The sequence below is a fragment of the Lycorma delicatula genome, chromosome 1 (assembly GCF_047948215.1).
Source record: "Lycorma delicatula isolate Av1 chromosome 1, ASM4794821v1, whole genome shotgun sequence".
NCBI classification, from domain to species: Eukaryota; Metazoa; Arthropoda; class Insecta; order Hemiptera; family Fulgoridae; genus Lycorma; species Lycorma delicatula.
This window is the reverse complement of record NC_134455.1, coordinates 343,324,724-343,345,268: the sequence shown is the minus strand read 5'-3', so window position 1 is coordinate 343,345,268 and position 20,545 is coordinate 343,324,724. Positions and strand designations below refer to the sequence as shown.

The 20,545-nt window shown below is 32.0% G+C and overlaps 1 protein-coding gene across 4 annotated transcripts in view; it reads left to right on the top strand.

Annotated features, from left to right (window-relative positions):
• Positions 1–364: 364 nt before the first annotated feature.
• LOC142318385 (uncharacterized) overlaps positions 365–20,545 on the top strand; it is a 59,954-nt gene continuing 39,773 nt past the window's right edge. For 2 of the 4 annotated variants that reach the window (XR_012754900.1, XM_075354965.1), the window contains exons 1-2: positions 365–465; positions 19,261–19,439. The gene's annotated coding sequence lies outside the window, so the exon portion shown is untranslated. The remainder of the gene's footprint in view (positions 466–19,260; positions 19,440–20,545) is intronic. The other 2 variants (XM_075354967.1, XM_075354968.1) reach the window with 2 other exon arrangements.

Here is a 20,545-nt window from a genome sequence, read left to right as displayed (position 1 = left end):
TTGCAAAAAAAGGTAAAGTAATAAAAATTAACCGGTCTCGCTGTTTTTTATATGTCTAATTTTATTCTTAATTAATATCATATTTCCAACATCTACCTTAAGATTCTCATGAAAACAATAATCTAATCGAATGTAAGTTTTTTTATTTGAAACTAAACGGTGTTATCGTAAAAAGTTTATTTAATGATACGGGCGTTACGTCATCTTGTACAGCAACGATAAATCAGGATATTACCGAACGAGTTGAAAGTAATCTTTCAAAAAATGATAAACCGTCCAGATCATCATTATCGACATGCGCAGTCGCTTATAGAAGTAGATTTCTCAAGGAATAAACCGATGCGCTCAGCTATTTCGGATAGTACAGTTGTACGGTTCACTTCATTATGTGGAGGCTCTCCGATAGTTAGTTTGGACTGGTTAGAAAACTTTCAATACTGAAATCTTAGGAAAATATATTTTAAGGTAATACAATTTTTAAGATTATACAGATATCATTAATTAGGAAAGATGATTAAGATAATTTAATTATGTTTTCATTAAGACAAACAATTTTTTATCTTAACCATAGTTTAAGCTTTTCTGTTAAATAGTTGGATATGAACTTAAAATTATAAATATGCATATTTATAACATATATATATATATATATATATATGTATATATATATATATTAAAAAAAATTTAATTCTTTAAATTCAATTTTGATTTGAATCGCTGAAGACAGCCATTCAACGGGCCTTCTACATATTAAAAATTCTTCTAAATGCAAAAAAAATCAGAATAATATAATTCAGTTTATGTTTTTTTCTAATTTTATTTAGACCCTTCATATAAAATTAAATCTAATTACATCATTCAACAGCAATCTTCGTTAAATTACGACTTTCCTCATCTGCTTACAATAAAATCTATATATTTTTCGAAATTCTTTTGTTTTTTATGTTCAGAAATATATATGAAATTTATAACTTCAAAAAACCTCATGGCTAAATTTAAAGCACGTATTAACTGTATTAAGCATATGTTTTTGTTTACTAGAATTCTTGAAATGTTTAATTCTTGAACATAATTGTAGTACATGTAAGGAAAACTTTAGCGGGGAAAAATTTATTACGTACAAGTGTAATCAAAGTAGTTCAACAGCGATTCCTTTTATTCAACGCAGAAACAATTTCGAGAAAATAATAATCAAGTAGGATTTTTTGCCGATAAACTATTTCTGAATGTATGATATTTATTATCAAAATAAAATTCATTTCTAATTTAAAAATCGACAATGTAATTAAAATTACATTTTTAAGTATTTTTAATTAAATATTTAATTATATTATATCTAATTTTAATTTATTTAGTATTTATTTTTATTTATTTATTTATTTTAATTTAATATCTAATCTGTTAATTAAATATTTTAAGTTCTAAACTCCATAATAAAAGAAAACATGTACAGCAAATATAGCAGTTCAATGAGTTAACTATGGGTGTTTGAAACACTCATTTAAAAAAAAAATAATGTTAATAAATAATAGATCTTTATTTCTAAATATAAGTTTATGCGAAAAACCAAAGATATTCCTGGTTCAAGAATCGCAGGACGGAGTGCTGAACCGAAAAATAAATAAAAGATTACTGTATACTACAAACAAAAATGTAAACTTAGAGAATTAATAATTCTTCTATTATATTTACGTAAATGAGTTTGCCATATTTTCCATTAGTAATAGATTTTTTTTAACTAGCTCTAGTCTATAATACCAGCCTCGCTTGTAATAAACTCTTAATATATGTCATTGTATATTGCAGTGATTCCCAAACTGGGAGCCGCGTTCTCTTCACAGGGGCGCCGCAAAATATTGTAAAACCTTGAAAATTAATTGAACTAAGACATTTATAATTATTAATTTAATGTTAATAAAGTAAAAAAATAATGAACATAACACGAGTCTTATTTATTTTTATCTCTTACTTACGAGTAGTCATACTTTTACATAGGGTAGGGCGCCAACCCACCGGGTTGGTCTAGTGGTGAACGCGTCTTCCCAAATCAGCTGATTTGGAAGTAGAGAGTTCCAGCGTTCAAGTCCTAGTAAAGTCAGTTATTTTAACACAAATTTGAATACTAGATCGTAGATACCGGTGTTCTTTGGTGTTTGGATTTCAATTAACCACACATTTCAGGAATAGTCGAACTGAGAGTGTACAAGAAGACTACACTTCATTTACACTCATGTATATCATCCTCATTCATCCTCTGAAGTATTATCTGAATGGTAATAACCGGAGGCTAAACCGGAAAAAAAGAAAGGGTAGGGTGCCGCGGAAAAATGTTAATTGAAAAAGGGCGCCGCGACTCGGATTTTTGGGATCCTGATAAGGATCTTGCATCTCTAGTCAGTCTTGCTACGTAAATACTTAGGAACTTCTCTAATAATTATTTATTCTTCTATTAAAGTCCCCGGTTAACATGTATATCTAGATAAGATTAGCGATATGTGAGAAAACCTCGTTAAGTTTAAAAAAATCAGAATTCCAGTTAGAACAATTCAAGTTTTCTAGCATTACATAAACAGATCGACTTTTGTGTTTTAAATCTATATCATAGATGTGTACCCACAGAACTTAGTCAGTCGTACTCTCAAATTTCTTTACTCCCCTGAAGGAAAATCCACCGCCTGGTCTATCATTAATTGTTTTTTATACAGCCGGATTCACAGCGGTTTATAATTATTGCCAAATAAACAAAAAACCTTTTTTTCATCAATAAAAGTTTCAGAAAGTAAAGACATTTTTTTCCTCCTGTAAAAAATGTCCGAATTCAAAACTCAAAATGTTTTTTCTTAAATCAGCAGCATTATGACCTAAAATCTTAATGTATTCTGCTTTGAGTTTCCCCTGAACGCGGTTATTATTATTTATATTACATCGATGCGGCCGATATCACTTCGAGGACAATAAAAGCCTTTATAAAATCCGCAGGCTTCTCCCCCACATGCAACTATTAGCTGCTCAGTAAAGTATTTGTTACGAAAGAAAATCTTGCCTTTCAAGAGATTTGCCTTACGAGCTAATCAATAGGAAAAATTGAGTTTTATATCAGATTAAATCTGGTTATTTTAAGAGAACCTTACATTCAAAAAGTTAAAATTTATTATTAGAAGAAAATAAATTGGATTAACTGCACATAAAAAGCAACCGTCATCCTATTTTTCACTATTTTCCTGTAAAGGTAGCAAATATTTACACTTAACTTTATTTTATCTGCGCATTACAGTGCTTACAAGATTTCAGCTAATAACCACGGTTATATTTCAATTATAAACTGCTGTGGATTCCGGCTGTAAAAGAAGCAAATAACGATAGGTCGAGCGGTGAATACATATTTGCCTTCAGGGGAGTAAAGAAATATGAGAATACGATTAAGTTCTGCGGGCACAAAATTATGATATAGATTTAAGACGTAAAAGTCGATCCGTTTATGTAGTGCCAGCAAACTTGAGTTGTTCTAATTGAAATTCTGATGTTTTGAAACTTCAAGAAGTTTTAACAGATATCGCTAACCTAATCTAATCTAGGCACAGGTGTTAATTAAGGTTGAATAAAAGGATGTAAATTAAAGAAGAATTTTCATAAAATTGGTGTGAACCCTGCCCGGAATTTTGTTTTTCAACAATATACTGCCTTTCCTCCGTAAAACAGATTTACTGAGCAGAAAAACGTCTGTTCTCTGTTTCATACTAATGTAAAAAATATTAGTAAAAAGAGTACCACTTCTTGATTAATTTTTAACCTTTCTAAACTCTAATCCGATGAAAAATGCGGAAAAAATCTAAAAAGAAGTCCACTAATAATAACTAATCTTTTATTATTATCCTCATCAATTCCATCGTTTTTTGGCATATAGTATTTCGGCGATCGGCGATTTTTCAAGTTGTAACTGTCAGTCTGGAATAGCTGTTTAAAAAACTGTAATGTCTGCAAATAGTAATAGGTAGTCGGCAAGCTAAATAAGAAAATGTAAACGTAATTTCTAAAAAAATCTTTACTACATCGTGGATATTTTAAAATAAAAATGCGACTAAATATTTTGCGTCGGTAAGGGTAATGTGCAGATCTTGCTCAAGAAAATAGTTGTGTAATGAGAAGCAATTCATAACAGCAGGTATTGTGATTTTTTATTTTTTACATACTTTTCGAAGAAAATTACAATACAACTTTCGATCGCACAGTGGGAAAGGGGAATGAAAATGATTTTCTTTACGTTTTGTGGTATGAGGAGTAGAAAAATATCATTCACTTAAAGTGTATGTAATTTCGTTACATATATGCTTTTTTTAAATTATTTCATCAAATTACGATTATAATAATTTAATTATTCATATAAACAGAAAACAGATTTTAATACTAAAAAAAATTATACTTTTTTTAGTTTTCTCATTTAATTTATGTTTATTTCTTATGCAAAAATATTACATAAAATATATTAACGAAAAGTCGGTCTTCTTGCGCAGAACTGCGGAAGAGTTATATTATTATTATTATTATTAATAATAATAATAATAATAATAATAATAATAATAATAATAATAATAAGGCGATCTAGCGTTAAGAATGCTTATAGCACTGGATACGTCAGAAGAGGAAACCATCGGAATATCAAGAACCTGACGGTTGTTGATACAGGCGCCACCAGACGTAGTCTGCGTAGGAAAGTCCTGGTATACTGATTGAAAATATTCACCAAAATACTGACAACTCAACCGAGGATCAGATCAAACATTTGACTTTGTCTCGTAAGACGTCGAGCTCTGTTTTCAGCTATAGGATTGGTGCGCACGCTATTGTCGCTGAGACATTGGTTGAGGACCTCGGGATTTTATTTGACACGAAGTTGTATTTTCACGAATATGTTGCTCGGATTGTGAATAAAGCACGCCGGGACCTTGGTCTTGTCCTTTGGATTTGTGGACGGTTTAACAATATTTCCACTTGTAACCTGCTGTAGAAATCTTTGGTGAGGAGTCGCTTGGAGTACTCGACCGTGGTGTGGAATAGTACACGAGTTTTTGCCTCTGATCTGGTTGAGGGTGTTCAGAATAGGTTCTTGAACTGGATGCGTTTTAAGTTTGGAGATTGTTTTGTTGGCGCTAATAGAGAGGATATGTTGAGGCAATTAGACCTTTCCAGGTTATCTGATAGAAGAACGTACTTTGACTTGGTTTTCTTTTATAAAGCTCTGCACAATAAACTTCCGACGCGTTACCATGTTGTCTTGCGGAACCAGGCCAGGTCAGTGAGGTCTTTTAGGCAATTTGTGACACCGGTTGGTTCCACCGTGTCTCCGATTGAGCGGTGTACCAGTGTTGCAGTGGAGTTCCAGGATAAGCTAAGCTTTTGGGAAGATGAGGCAACCTTCATTAAAAATTTGAGAGGGTTACGTGGCGATGGATTATTGTCCTTGGTGTAATGCTCACTTTCATGATTTTAGAATTATTGTTGTTTTTTTAAGGATTATTGCTTATAACTTGTTTTATTTGGAATGTATTAGTAATATTGTGTTTTTGTATGTTTTCATCTATGTGTTTTTATTATCACTCCATAGCTACCGTTTTGAAGTTCTAATTATTTTTTGTATTTGACTGTATAATTGTTATTGTTATTATTATTATTATTATTATTATTATTATTGTGTTTTGAATGTTGTATTTTTAATTTATATGTGGGTTGTTGACTTGTGGCTGTTCTTTTGTGACTTTATGTGATATTGTGCAGCATACAAAGGTTTTGTAACTGTTCTGTTGCACAAACAATGCAAATAAAATAAAATAAAATAAAAAATTATTATTATTATTATTATATACCAGTTATTTTGAATGTGTTATTTTTTTTAATATCTTAATTATTGCCCTTAGTAAAAGTAAGGTACTACGGAAGCAGATGTTTTGAATCCTTTATTTTTTGAATGAAGTAAAGATAATAACAAAAAATTTGTTTAACGAAACCTACTTTAGCAAAATAAAAAAGGTAATAGTTATGCATATTTTTGAGTCTTGCTTTCTTATTATTTCTTGTCCAGTTGTTACGATTCACTGGAATATGTTTTCCCAACAATACATTCAGAGCTTTTCGAAATGATTCATTAATTGTTTTAATAATTTTTTTTTGGAAAACTGTTTTTAGTAGATCTACCATTGAAAGAATTTTTAAACTAAACAATAAAATGTGATTAAATTAATTAATATTTGAACATTTATACTTTCTTCTGGGGAAAAATAGTAATTTGTATCTAGTATACTGTTATAAAAATCTAAAAAAAAACCGGATGACATTTGCGTGTTATCTCTTGACAAAAATCATTTTTTCCTTGTACTAGTACAAGGAACTATTCTAATCGCGAAAAATTTCGGTTTCCAGATCTCAACGGAAATATCCATTTTGACCATCCCTGAATCCACTTTGACTAGTTTTGCCGTGACTAGTACGTATGCGAGTACGTAGTACTCGCATACTAGTACGACTAGTACGTATGCGAGTACTACGTACTCGCATAGCTCAAAAACGATTAGCGTAGAATGTTGAAATCTTGGCTTTAGGACTATTGTAACGTCTACTTGTGTACCTCCCCTTTTGATTGCAATCGACTGGACCAAAAGTGTCCAAAAAGTCCAAAATCCAAAAAAATTGAATTTTGAACTTTTTCTTAACTGCAGTACTAAGCCCTCATTGAGAGCTTTTCAACAATACATGATAAGCGGTACTTATTTTCATTGGTTCCAGAGTTATTGCCGAACAAACTTTTAATTAATGAAATATTTGGATCTTACTAAAGGAAGGTACATCGGCGAAAACCGACTTCATTTCCTTTCTTTTTTTGACTCTTTTTTTATTTAAATATATTGATTTAAAAAAGTTTTAGAACAAATAATAGTTCAACAACAACAACAAAAAAAAAGAAAAAAAAATTATGTAATAAAAAATATATGAAATTTAATAGGCGTACAAGGGAGTCATGGGGTGTCCACATCAGATTTTTTATTTACTGGCTCATAAAAATAGTAGTTCATTTTTTTTTCTTAAACAGCTGAGAACGTTTATCAAGTAGTCCGACCCGTTAGCTTTTTATGATTCTTGATTCAAAGGTACACTTACACATGAGAAATTTACGGAAAATTTGAAAACTTTTGAACAACGGGTTCCTATTAATTCGCAAGAATGGAAAAGTCTATATTTTAGTGAAAATTTGCAAAATCAGAAGGTAAAATAATGTTGGAGTACAGCCCGAATCTCAATATTTAATAATGTAAAAGTCGAGAGAGCTGTGCGGGTTATTTAAGAAGATTCATCATAATTATACATACGAAACTGGAGTGTTTACAAAACAAAAATTATAATTTTCCATCGTTACAAAAAATTGAATAATAAATTGTGTCCTATACGGTAAGGGAAATGAATGTTTAAAAATGAAATATTTACAATGGCTTAAAAATATTGGCATGAGACGAATCATTTCATTTTGAGTCGGTCAAAACAGAGCGATATAAAGTAAACAAACGATGAAGAATTCCTGGTATCTTATTACTTATTCTTTACAGCTGCACTAGTTATTTTTATAACTTCTATGTACAATTAATTGCCCTTGATTTTATTTTTAAATGTTCACTTTTTATAAATCTGAAGTTATTTTAATATCTTTGTGATGCAGTCGTTTTAGTGAGTTTATCGAATAAAATTTGTCTTTTTGGGAACACTTAAATTTTTTTCTTAAGAAAGAGTCGTATGTATGTTTGAGAAAAAAATTTCCCGAATTATTTACATTCCTCATATATTAAGACTATATATATATATATATATATATATATATATATATATATATATATATGAGGTCAGCGGACCGGTTAGTACGTGTGGCTGAAGAATTGTTTGTATAAACGAGGTAAAAAAGTATATAAGTAATAATATAGTTTCGCATTTTCTGAAAATATTTCTTCAGAAAGCCGAATTAAACATTTTTCAGTGGTGGAATTTCCGCCCGTCAGCTCCACTGTTACTGATAACCTGAAACGAGGTCGTTTAAAATAAGGTTTAAAAATCCTTAAAAGAGTTGTATTGTGTGACCTTTCCTTTACACTCATTCAGTATTTCGGTGCGGAATTGTAAAGTGTGCGTTCACTTTTAAGCAAGAGTATGTTTCAGTTACTATTCGTACAATCACGTAAGTGGAGTAGGCATCAAAATATAGTTTATTCAAATTCTGTTGTGATCTAAATGTGATTATTACCTAAAAAATATATAATGATTTACGAGTTTCTTACTATAGCGTCAAGGTAAAGAGTTAAGTCGAAGTAAATGATGCGACTTGTTCGTTCTCTTGGTCGGCTGATTTATTTCTATATTATAAAACATTTCCCTTACTCAGCTGAACCAGCATAAAATAATTAATTTTTTTCTCGAAGTCGAAGTAACTTTTTTTGGATTAGAGAATTTCTATCGTGTTTGCATGATCTCCTCTTTATCTTTTTTATAGAATTTTATTTTATTTATTACATTCTTTTATTTATGTATTTTTACTTGGAATTTATACTTTTTCGTAAATTGTCAGCAGTTGATTTTCATATTGCCTCAGCTAACCGATTTTATTATACGATTGGAGATACGGGTTAGGATTAACTGAACTCCACGGACAAATAGATCGGTATCGAGGGAATTGGAATCCTATTAAAACTAACTAACCCTATTATTTTCCTAGAATTTAGGAAAAATTGCAGCATAGCTGCCTCCGACTTTTATTTTTCTCCATTAGAGAAAATCTGTTATAGAAAAATTTACTTGATGATGTATGTACGTGTTACCAGCGTACGATGTGTTATTACGTAGCGCAGGAATTGCGGGCTTGTACTGAATTTGTAGTGCAAGGCGATTTTCATTATTGGCCGAATTCAGTAAAACGAATCGGTTCTACAAGTAATTTGATCCGTCATATTTGTTCGTTCTACTCACGTTCAAACCGTATTCTTCATCAGATTAGCTGCTGATTTTTTTCAACGATTCTTTATATTTTGTATATATTTTCTTTATATTTTGATGCTCCCATTTTTTCCAGATCCAGAAGTTAGATGTTTTTTCCAGTTAACTTAAGCGAAAGATTTTTTAAATCGTCGTCTGGATAAGTTGAAGATATTTTGGTTTTCTCGACCTCATTGTTTATATTGGATTTTAACGCAATCGATGTACATGTTTATTGCATCATTCCATGTCGATATCAATCTCATATTCAAAGTAATTACACGCAAAAATGAATTAGTCTAAAACAGATAAAAAATAATATATATTCCCTTTTCACAGGGAGTCACTGATGAAGGTTGCGCGTTGTTTCTTTCCATTCCTTCTCATATTTTTATCAGTATGCCTTTGAGTTTTTTGCAAGCAGCTTTTATTCATGAGGGCAGAAAACTAAAATAATAAAGCTAAATAAAAAAATAAACGTTTACAAAAATACACTGACTTAAAAAACTTTATTAAAACCTACAACTATAATGCTTTTTAAATTCTTCTTTAAATTTCGACCTTTGCAAGTATGCATCAAATTAATTATTTGTTTCATGTTAGTACTGACTTCAAAAGGTCCGTGCTAATTTGTATAAGAATTTAAATTTATGTTTTTTTATTCGGTTTTATTTATTTACTTTTTAATTTTTTTACACTACCAAGGGATGCCTTTAACCTTTGGACTCTAGCCATTCAAGGTAACTGAGTTATGAAATAAAATAACTATTGAATATTTTATTTTATTTTATATATATATGTAAATTTATGCACGGCTTTTAGACGAAAGATATTTGTTAATTTTGTGTATTCACTTATGAATAACTATTTTAATGTTATATAATCTTAGAACATTTTTTGGTGTTATACTTCTCTTTTGGCGCGTTAGGAAAAACCGATCAGAGTGTATTTTCAGCAAGTTACGGAAGTTGCGCGCGGCAATGTAACACACCACGAAGTTTTGTGCAGGCCCAAGTGGATCAGTTTGCACGCACATGCGTGTAGTGTCTAATTCAGTCAGTAGTTCAATAAGTGATTAGCACATGTTGTAAACATAACAGATATTGAGTCGAAATAAATATATATTTATACACACGGATTTCTGAAGACGTATATTTTAAACTGTGAATATTGTTGTTCATATTCATAAAACTTTATTTATATTGCAGCTTATATTTATTTTTTATATATATATATATTTTTTTTTTTGTGAAAATTGTGTATCAAGAAATGCGGTTTTAGTTATGTATTATTTTTTATGAGTAAAATTATATTTTTAATGACACAGAAAATAGCACACATCAGATAAATTATTGATTTTGCATAAATAATTTTAAATTTACCAAAAACAAAATTTTTGATAAAATACACTATTATAAAATAAAAATATTTATATTGTATTTTTCATATCATAAGCTGCTAATAACCGTCGTGCCTATTCAATCGTTATCGGAAGAATTAATAGAACTAAACTAATCGAAATATATTCGATGAACTTTGTTTTATATGACAACGAATACTTCAATCAACACTTTTTAAATTGTATAAAATAAATATTATTTTATTTAATTTAAGTGTTATTTATTCAAATTTTATTCATGGTATTTAATGTCGTCTATCGATCGTTTGACGCATGTCTATCGTAGAAGTATAACTTTTTACATGCGTACACACGAGCTTTTTAATTTCATAATTTTATATTTGTGTCTTTTATCTCTTATTGTCCATCTATTGTCTATTACATATATTTAACACATACCATTACTGTTATAAATATCGTTTTCTTCTATATTATTATTAAAAATCTTTTTCAGCCTATTATTTGTATTTATAGTCATTAAAAAAATAAAATTAAAATAACAAGTAAAACAATTCATTTATAAAATTTATATAAACCGTTAACTGATTACACATTACAGTATACCAGAAAACCCTTTCTACCCCATTAAATTATAGAACTATGCTCAATCATTTCTTCAAACTTTCTCATAATTTTATAAAAATTTTCACAATTGTTAAAAAGCTCTTTCTGTAACATTTAATGTATGATAGTTCCGGATTTTTGTCAAAACATCTATTTATCAGCCAAATTTTAAATGTATGTACTACATCCACAATGTTTGAAGACAATCTGACATGAGTCAATCGTTCCACAAAATAACATAGCCAATCACAAAAATATCAAATATCCAAGCTTTACTAAAGCTAACTAAAGAGAGTGGGAAATGGAGTGATTCCCAGTTACCTTCTTCACTGAGACAATTATGTTGCAAATGAGGATGTCAAACCTACGAAATGAAGTGATATTCAGTACAAATGACATCTTCAGTTTATTTACACAGGAACTTGCAGTATGAATTTAAGTCCTCAATAAAAAAATATTTATTTCATACAAGGGTAGACCGTTATGTTAACCCTTAACCCTTAATCATTGACTTTCTTATCTTTTTACATGTTAAATGTTTTTTCTCTTAATTTATTAAAAGTGCATGCCATAGCTTCGTGCTTCCAGGTATTTTTCAATAATTTAGCTGACATTTAGACGTATTTAATTCAAAAGTGCATTGAACTCTTTATAGATAAAGGTAAATACATCCAACTTATACATCATTTATGCGGGTTAATGTGAATGTCTAATGTTTGTACATAATGTTATCATAAGTTAACATTACTATCTTATTTAAATGATTTTACTTTATTATTTTTTATTTTAAAAATGTTTGATTTTAATTTAATTCTAATGTTAAAAATCGAAATCTAAAAAATATATGCACTAGGAGAGTTTTGAAGCAAGATGCATCTGAATGTAATAATTTAAATCAGTTGAAATAGAATAATTACTAGCCAAACTTAGAGAAGACAATAAGATTCTTGATTATAAAAAAAGTAAGGGAAGATTTTACAAAAAAAATACTTTTAACAGTGTAAGCAACTTCACAACTTCGTAAAAAAGAAAGATAAATTTCATCTAGAAGACAGGAGGTTTATTAGTTCCCTCATCAAAAAACGGGATTAGTTGTTCTAGGATAGTTGAGGTGGGTAATAAGTACATAGGAAACTTACATCGCAGTTGGATATTAAAATCCATCCCACAGAAAGTGTCCATGTTTACAGTCGGCGCTTCTGCAAATATGTTTTGGCTATTTTTATTGATATAGAGGCAGCATTTCCTTCCTTGTGTTGGGGTTCTGTCCTCTATGAATTGGAACGCCGCAATGCTCCCGAAGCCCTGCAGGCCGTGGTAAGAGACTATTTGTCTAACCGTACGGCTCTGTTTAAGGATGCGCACCTAGTTGTGGAAAAGTCTGTCACCAGGGGAAGCCCGCAGGGTTCCGTTCTCGGTTCCCTACTGTGGAACCTGGTGTTCGACGGATTTCTGGGGTTGACATTCACAGGAGTCACAGCCCAGGCTTTCGCCGATGACTGTCTCCTTTTAGTTCGTGGCGATTCACGACCGCAGCTAGAAAGTAGGGCGCAGGCGGCTTTGTCAACCGCCGAGGGCTGGATGGACATGCAAAATTTAAAGATTTCTGTGCCCAAGACGAAGTTTATGCTTCTGAAGGGCGCAGACAAATTATCAAGCAGTCGAAACCCCCATATTAAGTATAAAGGCTGTGTAATCAGCCGCGAGTAAGGGTTCATAAGTACCTAGGTGTTTTGTTTGATGATAAGTTGTTTTTTAGTAACCACCTTAAGCAAGTTGCGGCGGACGCTGCCTCTGTGATGCACAAACTTAGAAGGATTGCTCGGAAGGATTACGGGCTGTCGGGCCGCCAAATGTATTTGGTGTACCGAGGCGTCTTCGGGAGTATAATCGCATACGCGGCGCCAGTTTGGGCGCATAGGTTGGAAAGAAATAGAGCACTGCTTCAAAATTTAAGGAGTGTCCAGCGCAGACATGATAGTATGCACTGGTGTTTTAAAACAACCACCTACGAGGCTACTACCGTATTGGGAAAGGCTCTCCCAATCGATTTAGTGGTGAAAGTTCGAGCAGTCATGTGGAAGTTGCGAAGAGGTCGGAAGGCCGAGGCATTTGGGATGCGGTTTCGAGCCGGGCTAGAACCGGAGCGGAACGGTGATCACAATGCACTGGAACTAAATTTCGTTCAGTTGCCCATCTCCCGTCTGCGGAAGAGGCTATGGAGCCTCGCGATGGAGGCATGGCACCTTGAGTGGCACATCACGACTAAGGGAAGATCCTTGTATAGGTTTATACAGGATTTGGGGAGATGGTATGCCTCGAGTTCGTTCTTAAGGGCGGCGGGTGCCCAGGTGCTCACCAGCCATGTAAATTTGAACCAATATCTGTTTCGGTTTCGCCTAGCGGCTGATGAGTTGTGTGTCTGCGGGGAGGTCCAGTCGAACGTGCATATGATGTTCGACTGCTCCGCTCTTGGGGGGGGGGGGCAGAGATCGAGCTACCCTGGAACTTAGAGGTCAGGGGGAAACTTGGCCGCTCACAAATGGCGAGTCAGTGTGGCGAGAGCCGCACTGACGGACCGTGTGGGAGTTCCTCGATGAGGTTGCGATGTTCAACCGTCATCGGTAGTTCTAAGGGTTAGTCAATGTAATATGCATCCTATAGCGCTGCTGTGGGAAGCCTTTTCTGAATTAATGGCTGGCCACCAGCCAGATAAGCTCCAAGCGCTGTTAATGGTGGACAGGTACTGTCTGGCATACAGCCACCGAGGCATGGCAGCTTAAATTGCTGTCTTTTAGTAATTTAACTACGATAGTTTTTAATTTTAACAAGGGGTGCGCCTCCCCGATTTAGTTTTAATTTTGATAAGTGAGCGGCTGGGACACATAAGCGGGTGGTGTACAGCACCCTGCTTAGTCGGCTCACGCTGTTAGGTAGCTTATTAGGAGCGTATAGGATCGAGGTCGCTATATCGTTTTTTAAAGGCACAGTAGCCGTTTCTTGGCACGGACATTTGGTCTATGCTCTAGGGCGACCGAATGGGGTGGTGGCGGGAGAGATGCCAGCTAACCAACAACTACAGTCGGCGCTTTCCACCTAGAGCATTTAAGATGCAATTCTCAGTGCCAACCCCTTTCATGAAGCCATACTGGCCTTGCTTTAGAAAACAGTTCATATCGATGTTTGAAGCCACCTTCCAACAAGCCGGAAAGCAGAGGTACTCCGAGAACAGCCTGACAAGTGTCTCCCTTATGACAGGCAGCAGGTGATAAAAAATATCCGAGTTAAGTTGGTCAATCCCCGGTGCCTTTCTCCGTGCCATTCGAGAAACTACTCGGTCTATATCTAAGGGATCCACTGCCCGCACGCCAGGGAATGGTGTCTCACCCGCCCTGACACTGACTTCTGCTTCACCCTCCGGAGCATAGGCAACCCAAGTTGCCATAGATGATAAAGTGTGGTCTCGACCACCAAACCCGCATCGAACACTGGACAACACGTGCAATGGCTTTGGGCGGTAACATGACTTTGCGAGCTGCCAGGGGTTATTAAAAGAATAAATCAGAATAGAAAGAATAAGAATTGCCAAGGGGCGAGCTGCAACTCTGGAGTCTTGCCAAAACTTGAGTTTGGCTTCCCTGATGGCATGAACGTACTCGTTCCGGACGCGCTGGTAGATCTGCAGACCCTTAGCGCGCACGTCGTCGACGATAATCCCCGTTAGGGGGCGACGCTGGTACCTATTCCTAGCGGAACTAAGTCTTGCGCGCAGCACACTAAGTTGTGCTCCACACTAAGGACCACTTCCGGGTTTCCGCCTACGTCTAACAGACGGCTCCCCGGAAGCAGCCATCATGACGGCTCCAGGCACTCTCTGATCAGTGGACTGATCATCGCTTAAGGGTTCATTCATTGGCCGAGGCCGCTTCATTCATTGACCCTACCGCAGCCAGTCTTCACGGCCCAGCCGAATTGCTCAGCCATCAATTCCATCTCCTCCCGGTGCTCCATGCACCATTCTTTTTTATAGATGTTGTTAATTAACTTATTAAATTTTTTTCGATGAATCTTCTTTCATGTTTTCTGTAAACTAGACTTTCATATTTAAATTGTCTTTTCCTTGTGGCTTTTGTTTTCTTTATTTAATTACAAAATTTCTTTTTTCTTTTTATGTAACTTGTAAGCTTTGTTAGGCTGAACTTGTATAAATTTTTAGTTTTTAACCGAAATTTAACAGATGTACTTTTATCAGTTATTTGAATAGAATTAAATTTTAAAATAACATTAACAAATGTTAAAATAACATTAACATAACAAATACGTTGCTGTGTTATGGATTTACATTGTTAAAGAAAATTTCTAATTTTGTTCCATTGTTAACATTTTTATTAATAAAAAATAAAAATACTTTATAAATATGCTTTATTTAGTTTTTATGTAATAAAAGATTCCTAGTATTATCAGTATGAGCACATGCATATTCCTTACTGAGTTGAAGCAATTTGTATAGCCCATTCTTTAAATGTTTATATGTTAATATAAACAATGTATGTAATATGTCTTATAGATGCAATAGAAGTAGTATCAGAAAAGTTGCTGTCTATTGTAGGGGAAAAGGGCTGACAAACATGCATGACTTTCCTGGCTACTCTGATCAATTATAAAATACCTTGCACAGCTTTTTCATTGCAAAACTTTCTGGCTTCACTGGAAAACTCTCAATTCAATTATTAAGTCTTATTTTTATTTTCATAAAAATGTTTAAATATAAGTAAAAAAACAGAATTTTCTGAATTTTTAAAAATTTTGGATCCTCCATATCAACTGGGCTTTTTTATTGATTATAATGATTACCAAAATTAGATTTAAACATCAAATTTCGCAAATTTCAAATAGATTTTTTTGTATGTGCTTTGTTCCTAACATTTTTACATTTCTCCTTTATAAGTTTTGCTGATTTCCAATAATATCATTATTCTACACAAAACTAGATTTTAAACTCCTGATTTTAATAATCATTAACATTTTCTTTCAACAGCGATAAATAGCTCAAATGTAATTTAAAACGTAGAAAAAAACCTGTCTAGATAAATATGATTTACACTTAAATAGAAACAAAATCTCTTTTAAGTACGATCCTGGAGTAAAAAATTGAAAAAGAAACAATAGCTTCTAAAAATTATATTTATTTTTTATATAAAAATGAAAATATCCACTTCAACTACAATTCCCTTTTTCTCATAATGAGCAGCGTTTTTTTGAGGACTATCCGTTTCTAAAAAAAAAAACTGAAACCAACGCACTTTACGCATAACAGTATTCGATTCTTCAATTTAATTTTTTGAATTTTGTGATAAATTAAAAATTAGAAAGTTGTTTGCAATTATTTTTTCCCTTTAATTTTGCGTCTGCCTAAAATATTCTAAATTTAAATAATAATAAAAAATATTTTCATTTTTGACTAATTTCATTCAATCGATTTAATTACATATATTTTTTAAAGATTTAATTCTTTTACACTTACACGAATCTAAACAAATATATCACCAATAAAGGTAATTACTGAAAGTTTTACAACACTGAAGTTATCTGTAACTAATTTCATTTCAGCGTTTTACTTTATTATCATACTTATTAAATAAGGCTTTCCTTGTTACCGAGTTAGCATTATTGTATCTCGTATTTCACATGTTGAAGATGAGTATACTGCTGGTGAATAGCGATCGATTTCGTTGTTATCGACGGTAAGAGATAAGTTCCGTTTCGCGTCATCATTCCCTTTAAAAGTCAAATAGTATTAAAAAAAACCTCCTCGTGCTTTCTCATATGAATCTTCTTAAATAATAAAATAAACTGTAAAAATAAAACCAAAAAACATGCACTAAAAAAAAAATTGCTCACGTCTTAAAATTTCAATTTTTTTATTACATTAGGTACTTATAACGATTGTGACCTTACTAATCCATAATTTAACGCCGCTTTAAAACCATCTTCTTTAAGAAGAATTTAATAGTTTTACTTTTAAAGTCGGCTATGTGGTTTTTTTTTAATGTTTGTACTCATATTCTTTTATTTGAGATACAGGTAGGCCTGAAAAAATGAATACCGCTACGTCAAAAGTCGTTCGTAATAATCACAAAAGAAGTGAAATAATGAAAATAAAAAACTGGTCGCAGAAAAACTTCTGAATTTGAGTAAGAACCCCTGAATCCGGGAATATTTGTCATTTAACCACAAATTTTACAACCAATTTTCTTGACGTTCCTCAGAAATATATCAGAATGGCTTCAGATTACGTATAATTCCGCTGTAACAGTCCAGTACTAAGTACAGATTACGAAAACCATGTAACATATCAAATCGCCTAAGTAGGCCTTAAAATGTTTCGTTTAAAATACTTCAGCTGATGTTATCGGTAAGAAACATCTTATTCGATCCCAGGAACTTACTCTTCAAAATAAAAAAGAACCATCGAAATCGACACATTTGCACGTGAGTAGTAAAAATTGAAAAAATAATTTATACTTGTCGAATCGAGAACCTCCTCTTTTTAATTGAAGTTAGTTGTAATAAATGTTTAACTGTTAATTATTTATTTATTTACTATCTAATAATTTTTATCATCGCCGATCTAGAAAATTTATCAGGAATTCACTAAAAATTAAGAGTGCAGTTAACCGATTAAAAGTCAAGAAGTAATAATTAATTAATAAATCATTTAAGTATAATTAATTAATGATTGATTTTAATGATTTATCATAACCTTTTTGGAAACATAAAAAATATATATTAAAAAACTGAATCTATTTAAAAACTGCTCTTTCAGAAACGCTAAGAAATATAAAATTGCCCAATAAATCGGCTATTCAGTGTCGAATAAGATTTTCGACTAATTATGTAAGTAAACGAAGGTTAATTTATACTAATGTGCCGACTTGTTTACGATTGCTCCCGAGTAAGGTTTTAAATCTCATTACAGTTAAAAAAGTGTTCTCTTTTAAAAACTTGTTGAATAATATATGGTGGTTTCGTTTTTATAAATATTTCTAAAAATAATCGTTCGTGCCAGTGTCTATTTAAAGTAGGCTGCTTAGCGTATTTTAACTTTAATATTTTCAATTTTGAGGAGATTACGTACGTCGGCCCGTTCCAATAAATCTGTAAGTTTTTCTTCGGTTGACTCTTTCTAAATATACAAATGAATAAGCAGATCGTAACTCTTCACTCGTTGTTGGTTTACACTAAGACTGAAAACACAAATGCAATCCATCAACCGTACTAAACACACAAACATCTCTTCTACACACAATCAATTTCTACTGTCTGTTATTCTCTCGATCGCTACGAAATAATTTCTAAATATACTAAATACTATTAACAGTATCTTCGATCTCTTCTTATTAAAGAAAAAAAATAAATACAACACAATTCAGAATAAAAATTACATTAAATATTCTAAAAAGCCCTGTAAAATAAAATAAGAGCCGTGATTTAAATAATAAAAAAAGATATCCGTACTCTATTTAGCAAAATGAGAAGTGAAGTGATGAAATTGATTCATTATCCAAATATTATAACAGCATTTCAGTTAATCTTTTGAGAAGATTATAGCCAAAATCTTTTCAGTTATATGTAACAAAAAAAAAACTCGTGTGAAGGGTTGGGGATCTCCCCATTTTACGTTTGATCCAATTGATTCGTAAAAACACTCCAGTTTTGAAGTGTTGCAATTTTCCCTGTTTCTGGAAAAATTATCATAAAATAAATCGCAAGCAAAAGTATTGGTAAAAAGTGAAATGCTACGAGACCGTTTTTCGATAAACCTTTATAATTCAAAGTGGAACGATTTCTTCACTAATTTCTAACCCTTCGTTGTTGCACTACTTCTCTTCTGCGATTTTCTATAAATTATTCGATATGTTTTTGTATAGTGATCTATTTTATTATAATTTTATACTATAATACAGTTTAGTAAACAAATGCGGGAGAAAGCAACACTTCAAAATTGGAATATTTCTTCGATATCAGTAATTTGTTTGATAATGAATTTAACAAGAGGGGAGATTTCAGCGCGTCACACTTGCAAATGGTCGTTAGATTTTATGGATATTACTTTTTTCTTCTATTATAATTTTCCTTTTTACACGACTGTGAGCCTCTATCACTATGTGAGTTGGGTTTGAACTGATCGATTCGAATCAACTGAATGAGTAATATTACAAAAATAATAGAATTAAATTTACGTTAAATAAAAAAATATTAAATAAATTTTTTTTAACATTTCTGTTTAATAGTAATGGGCTTCCCGTGGGAACTGCGTGTGAGGCTAGAATGGTGAGGTGATGCATCGTCCGAGGCTAGACCAGTATCACCGTCAACTTTAACGTGCCCCTGAGGCGTTGTTTTGAGGTGCAATGGAATGCTCTTATAATATCTCCGCAAACAATCAACCGTTTTTCAAAATTCAAACCAGGTATTTGTTAGTAGGTTGAAGGCTAACTTTTGCACGAATCAAGTACACTTTCGATCTAATAAATCACGGTTATTGAGAAATGTTGTTATATCTTCGCAACCAATCTTCTGATTTTCAGAATCCAAACGGGGTATTTGTTAATATAATACAAAATCACGATGGAACCAAACCAGAACAAAAAGAGCAGTGCTTTTTAGCAATGTTTTTCGGCAGTCGTGTTTTTTAATTTTTAATATTTATCTCTTGTTTAAAGTGAGCATAATATAAATATTAAAAAATTGTGTGTAATTTTGAATTTATTTTTTTCTCTAAAAAAATATATGAGCGTGATAACAGTTTTAAATTGAACTTTTTTAATTCAAAAAGAGCAATACTCTCCCAGTTAAACTCTTTTTTTACTTTATGTTTTACATTCTTTTAACTATTTCTCTGTGGAAGTTTCTTGAACTAATACTTTTTCTTTGTTCCTCGTGGTCTAATTGAAGAAGAATAAGACTCACAAAATTTTCTCTAAGATTGTAGTTGTTTTTACTGCTAAACTTTTATTTTTATTGTAGTAGTTTTTAAATTTAAAGTTTCTTTAATTTTATAAAATAAACTTTTAACCCATTCGGTTACTTATATATGTAGTTGGAATGAAATTAACTTGGAATGTCTGTTCTTTTATTTTAGAAAATTATTTTTTAACGTTTTCTAAAGTAACAAAAAAATTTCTTCTTCTTAAATTATTTTGTATTCTACTTTACTATACCTATTACTTAAAAATATGTTACACACGCGCGCGCGCGCGCACACACACACACACACACACACACACACACACACACACACACACACACACACACACACACACACAATTACAAAACTCACTATTTTTATCCAATTTTTCAGTAATAAATAAAATAAATTAAAAAAATCATTGTTAACAAAAACATTTATTAAATGAAAAAAAAAAAAAACATAATATGCGCACTTCTATTTTTGATAATTTATAAAAAATTATCACTATCAAACAGTCAAAAAGCTATAAAATAATGTTAAAAATAATAAACAACAAATATATGCGAAAATAACTTAAAATATAAAAGATAAAAAATATTCCAAAA